The 11,346-nt window shown below is 55.9% G+C and overlaps 1 long non-coding RNA gene across 2 annotated transcripts; it reads left to right on the plus strand.

Annotated features, from left to right (window-relative positions):
- The first annotated feature begins 19 nt into the window (after window positions 1–19).
- On the plus strand, window positions 20–6,238 carry LOC123578803. 2 transcript variants are annotated; one of them, XR_006702515.1, is made up of 3 exons: window positions 20–353; window positions 4,623–4,800; window positions 4,989–6,238. It is a non-coding gene; the product is annotated as an uncharacterized LOC123578803 (long non-coding RNA). The 2 variants fall into 2 exon arrangements; XR_006702514.1 differs by lacking the exon at window positions 20–353 and adding an exon at window positions 1,869–4,244.
- The last annotated feature ends 5,108 nt before the right edge of the window (window positions 6,239–11,346 follow it).

The following is an 11,346-nucleotide window of genomic DNA, read 5'->3' on the forward strand; positions in this document are numbered from 1 at the left end:
ATCTCTGCGTCTCTGAGTCTCTAACTCTGTCTCGTCTGACTCTCCGATCTGGAGAGTCTTTCTGGGCCTGGGTGTCTCTCTCTCTCTCCGCCGTCCCTCTATCTCGACTTTGCGTCTTTCTCTGTTCTCACTGCCTCTGTCTCTATTTATTGTCTCCGTGTCTCTCACCATCTCTGTCTCTCGAGTGCTGTCTGCGCTCGGCCTCTTCCCTAGGGAGGCATTCCAAGCGGCCCTGGGCTCCCTAGGGCGCGGGTTCGAGTCCCGACTCCCACTTCCTCGCCCGGTGACCTTGACCAGGCACTTCCTTTCTCTGAGCCGTTTCCTCCTTTGCGGGAGCAGAAAGACGCACCCAGGTCAGGGGCTGCCCTCGGCGGGCGCCCGGGCGCTGTCCCTCTGCCAGCCCTGTCCCCATCCCTGCCTCCTCCATGTGTCCCAGCCGAGGGTCTGAACTTCGCTGGGGGTGGGGGGCGGTGGGGAAGGGCACAGGGAAACAGCGAGTGTCTCTCTCTCCGCGGGATCCCTGCACACTCAGCTCGAGCTTCTGGGCGAAGAGTTGGTGAGAGACCAAGGAAGAGAGACACAGAGAGATAGCAAGAGGCGCGGAGACACAAGACCAGAGTCGGGGCGGCCACGGCCTGGGCCCGGGGGCGGCGGGGTGCTAGTCCGGCCAGCCCTTCTCCCCCACCTCCCCCTCCCGCCCGGGCGGGGTTGGTGGGTGGGGAACAGGCCGGGCGGGTTGGGGGGCATGACTCAGAGGCGGGCTGGAGCTAGTGGGCGGGGAGGGGCAGAGGCGGGCCTTTTCCGGGTCCCCGCCCCTGCCTCCCTTCGCTCCGCCCCGGGGAGGGGCCCAGCGGCGCGGGGCTTTCCCGGATTTCCCTTGAGGCGGGGCTGTCGCTGGGGTTGAGTCCGGGTCACTGAGTTACCGGAGGCCAAGGGGGAGGCTTTGGGGATCGGGGGCGGGGGGCAGAGGGATGGCGGCTGCACCCCGGATCCGTCCGGGAGGCACGCAGGTCCCCCTGGCTCTCTCGTGTCTCGCCCTGTCTCTGCAACTCTGTCCCTGCATCCCTGGCCCTCGGCTCCCTGTCTCCGGCCCCACCCCCTGTCTCTTTTTGTCTCCCGATCTCTGTCTGTGACTCTGTCTCCCTGGCGGCGTCTCTCTGCGACCCTGAAAGTGGGTGTGGGGCCCCGTCCCCAGGAAGGGACTTTGCCCACGACTCTGACCCCACCCCGGTGGATCGTTAACCAGGGATGTGAGGAGCAGCTGTGGAGAGAGAGAAGCCTCACCCCTTCGCCCTTCTCTCCTTTCTGCCTCTCTCTGGGTGGCCCCCAAGCCCCCTTAGCCCCTGTAATGGGGAAACATTTGGGGGCAAGGCCTGGGTCCAGTCCCACCTCCACCATTTGCTCCCTGCGGGACCTCAGGCGAATCATCTGTCTTGAGACTCAGTTTGGTCTTCTGGCAAGTGGGACTGATGTCAACCCCCTGCCTCCCCGTGTCGGGGGAGCTTCGCCCAGGGCAGGAAACGAAGGAATGAGGCTGGAGAGTCTGGGTGCTGCCGTTCCCATCCAGACGGCCCTCCCTCACCTGGGGAGGAGCACAGCCCTGCTGTAGAAAAGGGGAAGTTGAGCCTCAGAGGGGGCGGGTTTTGTCAAGGTGGTGACCCTAGGAGGTTGAAATGGAAGGACACCCAAGTTCCTCCTCCTCCCAGCCTCCCTAGGGCAGATAGAGCGATGGCTTTGGGCCCAGACGGGCCTGGGGGGGGGGGTGGTGAGGGGGGTTATGCATTTGGCCCAGAAGGGGGTTTGGAGGGGCTGAGAGAGAAAGAGTGCTGGGGGGTCTGAGTCTGAGGATGGGTGATGGGTAAAAGTCTGAGGGAGGAGGACCCAAAGGAGGAAGACAGGTCTGAGAGAAGTAAATGGTCTAAGAAGAGGGGGAGAAGGGAGAGAGAATCGGTCTGAGGGAGGAGGTGAGGGTCTGAGGGAGGGGAAGAAGGTCTGAAGGAGGAGGCACTGTCTGAGGAAGTCTGAGAAGGACCAAGTGAGGAAAGCAGCCCGGAGGGAGGAGGAGAGAGTTGGCTGGCGCTGGGCGGGGGGATGGGGGGGTGTGATGGAGGAAGAGGTTTGAGGGTGAGGACATGAGGGTCTGAGGACGGAGAGCATGGTCTGAGGGAGGAGGAGCAGTTTGAGCAGGGCCTCCTTGGGACAGAGGGAAGAGAGGAGTGCTTGGGACCAAGCAGCGACTGAGGGAAGGGAAGAGAAGGGAGGCCTGGAGTCAGCCCCGCCCTGCAGCTGTCTAATTTCCCAGAATCTTCTACTGCTCAGGAAAGTCCCAGCTCCCACAGCCGCCTCCCTCCAGTGTCGGGAATGGAGGATGCGGAACCAGGACGGCTGCCCCCTCCTTTCCCCCCTGGCTCCCAGCACCCCAGGCGGGGAGGACTAGGGTCTCCCCTCTCTGCGCTTGAGCTCCGGAGGTCCCCTGCCGGCAGGGGGCAGCCCCTGGATGAGTCCCAGAAAGTTCCCAGAGAGAGCCCGGAAGTCCTGCATGGTGTCTAACCACTTTCCCTCACGCAGGCTGCCTTTTGTATCTGTGCAAATCTTTTCTTCCCTCCCACGGCTCCTTTCCTTCTACCCCTACCCCCAAGGAAGGAAGGGCCGAGCCGCTGTGCCTATCCAAGGTCCCGAGAAGGAAACAAAGGCCCAGCTGGAAGGCTGTGGGCCTTGGGGCACTTTCTTGCTCTTGGGGGCCTTCCAAGAGGGGAGGATAGTGCTTGTTAGATACTAGGTTCCCATTGGCTTCATTCCTGGGCCTTTTTCTGTCCCAAGGTTTGCTCCCAACTGAGGCCCGAGCTTCTGTTTTCATCAGCTGTGTGGCTTCCAGGCCATTACTTAACTTCGTGGAGCCTCAACTTCCCCACCTATCAGACAGACTAAATCGATGCTAATTTAGTCTAATTATGCTTCCGGCCTCTAGGGCCCGATGGATAGGAAGTGCTAAAGGCAGTGTGGCTGCAATGATTATGATCCCTAGTATAACCACAGGAACAACGGTGATAATTATTCCTATCCAGGAACCTAAAGTTTCAACAGCTGGGCCCATTTCGTTGAGGAAATGGGGACCCAACATGCTGGGCCCGGAAGACATGGGTTCGAGGCCCGGTTCTGCCATGTGTCAGCCGTGTGTGACTTTGGATAGGTGGCTTTCCCTCTCTGTGCCTTTGCTGGTGGCTTTACTGTTGGGGATCGTAACAGCTCCTGCCTCACAGGGTTGCAGAGCAGATTGAGACCGCGTGTACAGAATGAATAACTGAATGAATGAATGAACGGTGTCCCTTCTTGCCTCCAAATTGCCTGCCTTAGCTCATCGGGCCAGGCCTTCCCTGTAACCCTCTCCGCCCAGAGATAAAGCAAGATGGGCCCGTTCGCCGTGGGCTGAACTCCCATGAAGAATTGGCCCACGTAATCCTCTTGACATCTCGTGAGGAAATCCAGCTGAAACTCCCATTTTACGAGTAGAGACACAACAGAGGAGCGGAGTCCCTGCTCAGGGTCATCAAGATGTTATGCCAGGTCTCTGTGTCCCCTGCACCCCGGCTGCTGGGGCAATCGGTCCCCGAGACCACAGGCCTTCCCCCTCCTGTCTAACTCCAGACCCCTATCCCCTAAGAAGGGAATGGCTCAGGAGGGGAAAACTCAGGCACAAAGAGGCAAAGTCACGGCCAGAGATTAGCAGGTCTGCAGTCTGTCTGCAGGCTCCAGGCACAGGGAGGGTCGAGCTGATGGAGGGAAGGTCGCGTCGCAGAAGGAAGGTATAGATTTAGATTGAAGAGAGGGTTCCGGGAAAGCGAGCAGATTGCACAGACAGAGGAGAACAGACCTGAGCCTGGAGCTGGGGGGCCCTGCCCAAGGTCACACAGCTTTGGGCTGCGATTCCACCCTGGGTTTGCAGACTGCCCTGCTCCCAGAGGCTGCCCTTCCCCCCACCCCCCAGGAGTGAATACAAGGCCAGCTTCCTGCAGCATGGCCTGTACCTCCTGGTTCCTCCCCACCCTGGGGCCTTGGCAGCTTCTGGAACCCCTGGCACCAAGCAGGATCGGCCCTTCTGGGGCCTTGGCCAAGACTTGATCTTCCCCTTTCTCCCTCTTGCTGGGTCTGCACGCACGACGCTGAGTCAGAGGATTGCAACATCCTCTCCTCGGGCTTTGAGACCAGACATCCTCTGCCCCGTGCACTGCCTCTATCGGGCCAAGGTGATGCGGTGGGATATTGACATCTGCCCTGGGTGGGGTTGGGGAACCTCAGAGGGATCCCAGTGAGGTGATGGTAGACAGACAGTAGGCGGCGTAATGCTGGGCCTCAATGTCCTCATCCGTAAATGGGGCTGCCTGTCCAATTGGCTTCGAATCCCAGCTCTGCCACTTACCAGCTGCGTGACCTTGGGCAAGTGACTTATCCCCTCTGAGCCTCAGTTTCCTCATCTATAAAATGGGGGACGAAACCCAGCGAACGCCTCATGGGGTGGTTGTGAGGGTCAAAGGAGTTAGCAATGCGTCGACCCAAGCTGGCGAGGAGTCAGTTCTCGGGAAATGGAAGGTACTATTTTTCAACGATTGCTATTATTAATACAGATATGGGAGTGGCAGAGGCTGCTTGAATCTCTCAAGAAAAGACATGTGGCGTGGCTGCCCCGCGTGCATATGGCTGGCTGAGAGCCTCCCACAGTTGGTTCCTTCAAGTTCTGCCTCAGCTTGCCAGTCGGGGACACCAGCTCCTGGCAGCGTCTGGCCATTGACTGAGCCAGGCAAGGTAGGGGATTCTGGCCATTTCTGTTACTCTGGGCTTCCTCTGTGTGCAATCTTTGCTGCAGGGGCTCCCCCTTGGGCTGACATGGTGGCCTGATCGTTCCTTCCCCCCCCCCCCCACCTCCCAATCCCGCTTCCCCCTTCCCTTTCTCACGGGCCGCTCTCGGTAACTTTTTGCCCTCCTGACTCTAGGCACCTCCTTTCTGGAAGACGGGATCCGTGCCGATGGACTTTGGAGTCAGACAACCCAAGCACGAGTGTTGTCTCTGCCTGGGTGGCTTCGGAGCGGCATCTGATCTCTCCGAGCCTCAGTTTCCCCCTCTGAGTCATGGGAATGGTAACGTGACGGCTGAGAGGTTCCAGTGAGTCAGCAACGAAGCCCTTAGCACACTTACCTGGCACCCATACGTCACACTCATCCATCGGGAGGGAGACAAATCTGGGCCTATTTTCCACTCTGCCGGTTTCTGGCCTCTGAGCCTGGTCTGTAAGGTGGGGATGGACCCCGTCCTTCCCCGAGTAGGGCGCCCTGAGTCAGGTGCGGAAAGCCCCGGCCAAGCCTGGCACACCAGAAGCTCAATAGCCGGGTGGTGTCATTACGGCCACTGCCTTGAGGGGCTGAGCCGGCCAAGTCATCCGAGGAACAGGTGAGCAGGGAGCTGTAGGGCAGGCATGTCTCACCCCCATAGGGCCCTGGTCTTGGGCTGACCAACAAAGGGAAGTCCCAGGGCTGGGAAACCGTGGCATCCTCCTGTAGAAGCTCCCTGATTCTGGGATACACCACAGAGGTGGGGAGGAGGGAGGAGGAAGCCCCCTGCCTTGCTCATTCAGTGGGCAAGAAGGGAGGGAGAATGTACGAGAAAAAAAAAAAAAAAGTCGGCCTCCCTCGTCAGACTAGAGCAGACCTCCTCCATCAGACTGGGAGGTCCCTGGGGTGGGGATAGGTTCCCTGTCAGTGTAGGATTTCCTTGTGCCTTTGAGTTGCGTTCTCCCTCCTCCATCAGATCAGGATCTCCCTCAGAAGGGGGCGTGTGTCACTTGCCCACGGATTAGATTATCTCTAAGAGTGAGTGATGCCTCCCCTATCAGACTGGGAATTTTCCCCGGCTGGGGGTGGGGGGTGGTGTCTGGGGCATGCCTCTCTGGGGACTGGGAGGTCGCTCGAGATGAGGCGACATGTTCCCCTCGTCCGTCTAAGGACATCGGTTCGCAATTGAGGGGGGCAATTTTGCTCCATCCGGATGAGTATTAGACTAGAGCTTCCCGAAGATGGTGGGCATGCCTCCACCATCGTTCTAAAGTTCCCTGAGCGTGAGTCTGGGTCCTGCCTCCTCCATCGGACTGTCGCGCTGAGTTGTGGAGCTTGAATTGGCCGTTGTATGGGGGGCCCTGTGAGGGTAAGATTAATCTTATCCCCAGCATTAAATGGGAAGTTTGGATTACTCAGGAGGGAGCTGTTGCCTGTCTCCTCCATCAGATTAGTGCCTGAGACGGGACAAGCCTCCCCCAGTTGGAGTCCCCACCACTTTGCAAACGCACTCCCCAGGGCACAGCCCAGAACCCATCCCGGAGGAAGGGACGACACCTTCCCTGGAGAGCCAGCCTTTTTTCCTGGAAGTTGGCATGTCCCCAGCCTGAGGCCACAACCACTGCTGCGGCCACCAGGGCCTAAAAATACAGATGTAAAAGTTCCCTGGGCTCCTGGGAACGCCGAGGTCACACCAGGCTCTTCCTCATTTGAGCCAGAGCCACAGCGAACTGTCCTCTCCTGTGCCCCAACTATCGTCCCAGCGGGAGCCACCCCTGCCCTCCAGCCCCCTTCCCAGGAGAGTGAGGACCAAGGCGGGGGTCTCCACCACCAGACTTTGTGGAGTCGGGTCGCCAGCCGGAAGCAACGCCTGGCACCGCTTCTCGGCTCTGCAACTCTGGGCAGGCCGTTTGCGCATCTGGAAGGCGTGAGGCCGCACCCGTGGATTGCCTGGCCCTGGGCTGGCTGGTGACAGATGGGGTAAACCGGGGCGGGCGGGGGGCGCTCCTCCAGTCATGCCCTGCAGGAGCTGCGGGTGGGGGTGGCTGTCGGCTTGTGGCGGCTCCTTTGGCCATTACCCATCTCTGAACTTGTCGCTTTGGCCTCCTGTGGTTACGTGGCGTCACACTGCGTTGGCTCACTTCTGGGAAAATCAAATCGTATTGTGTGTTTCAGATCCCAATTCTCCTCCTGCGGGTTCCCTCTGCCGCCCTCCTGCCTTCGGGCCCAGGAATGTTGCCCCCTGGAGACCCAAGTCATCTGAGGAGCAGAACGGGGCCGAACGGTGGGATCCAAAAAATACGTATTTTCACATTATGAAACATAATGTGGAGAATTACATACAAGACAATGTTCCATTTTACGACCTGTTGTAAAGGCAACAGTAATAGTTTTGCTAGTTCATCAGAAGCCCCTTTGTGCCTCTTCCAAATCCCAACACTTTTCCTCCCTTCAGGTAACCCGTGTTTCTTGTATGTGTTTATTGCCTTCTTTTATATATTTTTTTAAATTTTGTAAATTGTATTTATTAAACAATTTTTTAATGTTTGTTTATTTTTGAGAGACAGAGAGACAGAGACAGAGCGTGAGCAGAGGAGGGGCAGAGAGAGAGGGAGACACAGACTCCGAAGCAGGCTCCAGGCTCTGAGCTGTCAGCCCTACGCGGGGCTCGAACCCACGAACCCTGAGATCATGACCTGAGCCAAAGTCGGACGCTTAACCGACTGAGCCACCCAGGCGCCCCCATACTTTTTTTTTTTTTAATACAATTTTTTTTGACATTTATTTATTTTCGAGAGACAGAGAGACAGAGCAGAGTTTGTGGGCTAGAACTCACAAACCAAGAGATTGTGACCTGAGCCGAGGTCAGATGTGTAACCTCCTGAGCCACCCAGGTGCCCCATACTGTTTTTTGAAAAGATTTTATTTCTAAGTGATCTCTACACCCAACCTGGGGCTCGAACTCACAACCCTGAGACCAAGAGTCACACGCTCCACCGACTGAGCCAGCCAGACGCCCCTACAGTTCTGAGTTTTTAAATTTTTTTTTTCAACGTTTATTTATATTTTTGGGGGCAGAGAGAGACAGAGCATGAACGGGGGAGGGGCAGAGAGAGAGGGAGACACAGAATCGGAAACAGCCTCCAGGCTCTGAGCCATCAGCCCAGAGCCCGACGTGGGGCTCGAACTCACGGACCGCGAGATCGTGACCTGGCTGAAGTCGGACGCTTAACCGACTGCGCCACCCAGGCGCCCCTCTGAGTTTTTAAATAAAGGGATCTTACAGTGCAACCTCTCGGATCTGGCTGTTTGCACTCGCTTTTATACCTGTGAAGTGTGTCCACATTCTCGTGTCTATTGGCCTTCATTTACATTGCCGCGTACGACTTTCTTGCCCGATACACCACAATCTGTTAATCCATTCTCCTGTTGATGAGCGTGTGTGTGGTTTTGACTTTTTGGACAATGCCGTATGTATCTCCTGGTACCAACGAGCACCCGTTTTTCTGCATCACCCAAGAGTGGGATTGTCGTAGGATGGGGTAGATGATGTGTATACGTCCATCTGGGTGAGATATGGCCAGACGGTTTTCCTGTGTGATTGCCCCAATTTTCACTCCCATCTCCGATGTCTGCTGCGGGTTCCACTCTCCCTACATCCTTGCCAGCACTGGTTTTGGCCAGACTTGTAAAATATGAGTCATCCTGCACGCATGCGTGCGTGTGCATATGTGTGTGAAAATCTCATGGTGGTTCTAATTTGCAATTCCTGGCTCAGTAACAAGGTTGAGTACTTTTCCCTGTGTCCATTGTCTACTTGGGTCCAAGCACAACAGAATCTTTAGGACAAAAAATTCTAGAACCCTACAATCTTTTTTTTTTTTTTTTTTTAAGTAGGCTCCATGCCCAGCGTGGAGCCCGATGCAGGGCTTGAACTCATGACCCTGAGATCAAGATCTGAGCTGAGATCAAGAGTCAGACACTTAACTGGCCAAGCCACCCAGGTGCCCCTAGGACCCTAAAACCTTAAGGGTGAAGAAATCTAGAGTCCCGGACTTTCTGGAACAAGGGCATTCTGGAATCCTGGGCCTCAGTTTCCCCATTCGTGAAATGGGGATGTTGGGGGGGGGGTCTGTAACTCCCAGGGTTGGTTGAAGGATGGGATGAGTTATATGTGTGCACCTAGAATGGAACCTGGCGCCTGGTGATCGCTCAGTAATTGTGGTTTCCCCTGAGGCTGGAATTTTATATGTTTTGTTCTTTTCTGTATCCTCAGCCCCCGACACACAGAGAGGCTCAATAAATAGTCACCGAATGAATGAGCAACTCCTAGAATCAAAGGTTCAAAGGAGCAGAGAAACTTCAGGAGCCAAGACCAACAGAATCTAGGAAGGGGGAACGCTCGGATCAGAGAGTCTTGGGAAGTAAAGAATGATAGAAATGCATTCTCTGCAAACCTAACACACACCTGCCTTAAAGGTTCGGGATGGAGGAAGCTCCGCTGGCAAAGGCCCCCCGACTCTGGCTGGGGAGGGCCTCTCTCCGGCAGGCCTGAGGACCAGGTCTTACTGGTTGCGGGCTCTTCCCGCCTTTTCATTCCCATTGCCTCCCCTCGCCTTCCCTGCAGGTGTGGACGACCCCCGGGGGAAGCCGCTAGGCTCCTCACTGTTAGCACAGAGGAGCCCGATGCAGGGCTCGCACTCCCCAACTGTAAGATCATGACCTGAGCTGAAATCAAGAGTCGGGTGCTTAACGGACTCAGCCGTCCGGGCGCCCCTCCCTGCTTTCAACAGCAACCTCTTCCCACCCCCCCCACCCCACCCCCCCATCCCCGCAACAGGCCCTTTTCACTTCAGCCTCAAAAATAATGCCTCTTCCTCCGAGAGCCAACCCAGGGCACGAGGTAGGTGTTCCAAAAACACAGTGGGGGACGAACTCCGGCAGCTTCTCCTCCAGGAAGCTCTCCCTGATTTCTCTCGGTAGGCTGGGCCGGGTTCCCCCCTCTCCCACTTCTTGCCTGGGTTGCCCCCGGCCCCCCCCCCCAGAGCCCCAATGGATCTGGAGTGTCACGCCCCTGTCTCCCCTGTGTGTGAGGCTGAGGGCAGGCCCCACGCTGTATACACCCAACAAATACCGCCCCAAACAGCTGGGACCTCAGGGGATGGGTGTGTCGGGCCCATCTGACTGTTGAAAAAGGCTTTCTTACAATGCTCTGAATTGTGCCGCTCCGTACTGTCCCTCTGGGGCCCAGGGATGGCTCCACTGGCTTTTCTAGGTCAACCAAGGAGTGCGCAGGGACCCAGTTAAGACCTGACGGAGCTCGGTCCAGGACCGGCCCTCCCAAAACACAGGAGCCATTGTGAGCAGCTCATGGATGTGTCGCCAGTTCCTCCCCAAAGGCTCACAAAGACCTTCTGTTTTGTTTATAATGTTTCTTGCGTGTACCTGTGTACCTGTGGGTGAGACCTGAGTCCTCACCCTGGATGTGATCGCTTCCTCCCCCATCTCCCTCCTCCTTCACTTGATGCACAGAGAGGTGAGGGGCTTTGCCTGAGGTCACACAGCCAGGGAAGGGCAAGAGGAGATAAGATTTTAAAAATCGACTTTGTTAAAGAAATCAACTTTATTGAGGTGTAATTTGCATATAGTAAAATGCACGCATTTTAAGTGTCTACGTTGGACGGGTCCTGATAAAAATTTATAGTCGTAGAATCATATGCAAGCTGGATACAGGACATTTCCATCATCCCCAAACCCCCTGTTCTCCTTCACAGTCAAACTCTCCCTGCATCCTCAGTCTCTGGCAGCCACTGATCTGTTTTTTATTGCTATAGTTTTTTTTTAATTAATTAAATTTTTTAAATTAAAAAAAATTTAAATGTTTATTTCTGAAGGAGAGAGACAGAGTGTGAGTAGGGGAGGGGCAGAGAAAGAGAGAGGCACAGAATCCAAAGCAGGCTCCAGGCTCTGACCTGTCAGCACAGAGCCCGATGTGGGGCTCAAACCCACAAGCTGTGAGATCATGACCTGAGCTGAAGTTGGACGCTTAACTGACAGTCACTCAGGTACCCCTAATTAAATTAAAAAAAATTTTTTTAATGTTTATTTATTTTTGAAGGAGAGAGACACAGAGTGTGAGTGCAGGGGTGAGGCAGAGAGAGAGAGGGAGACACAGAATCTGAAACAGGCTCCAGGCTCTGAGCTGTCAGCACAGAGCTCGACGCAGGGCTCGAACCCACAAACCATGAGATCACGACCTGAGCCGAAGTTGGACGCTCAACCGATTGAGCCACCCAGGTGCCCCCCTAATTAAAAATTTTTAAGTTTATTAATTTATTTTGAGAGAGAATGAGAGAGAGAGAGAGAGAGAGAGACCACAGCAGGGGAAGGGCAGAGAGAAGGAGTGAGAGAATCCCAAGCAGGATCCGAGCTGTCAGCAAGGAGCCCAATGTAGGACTCGAACCCATGCACCATGAGACCACACGACCGGAGTGGAAACCAAGAGTCAGACGCTCACCTGAC

This window comes from Leopardus geoffroyi, chromosome E2 (genome assembly GCF_018350155.1).
Source record: "Leopardus geoffroyi isolate Oge1 chromosome E2, O.geoffroyi_Oge1_pat1.0, whole genome shotgun sequence".
NCBI lineage: Eukaryota > Metazoa > Chordata > Mammalia > Carnivora > Felidae > Leopardus > Leopardus geoffroyi.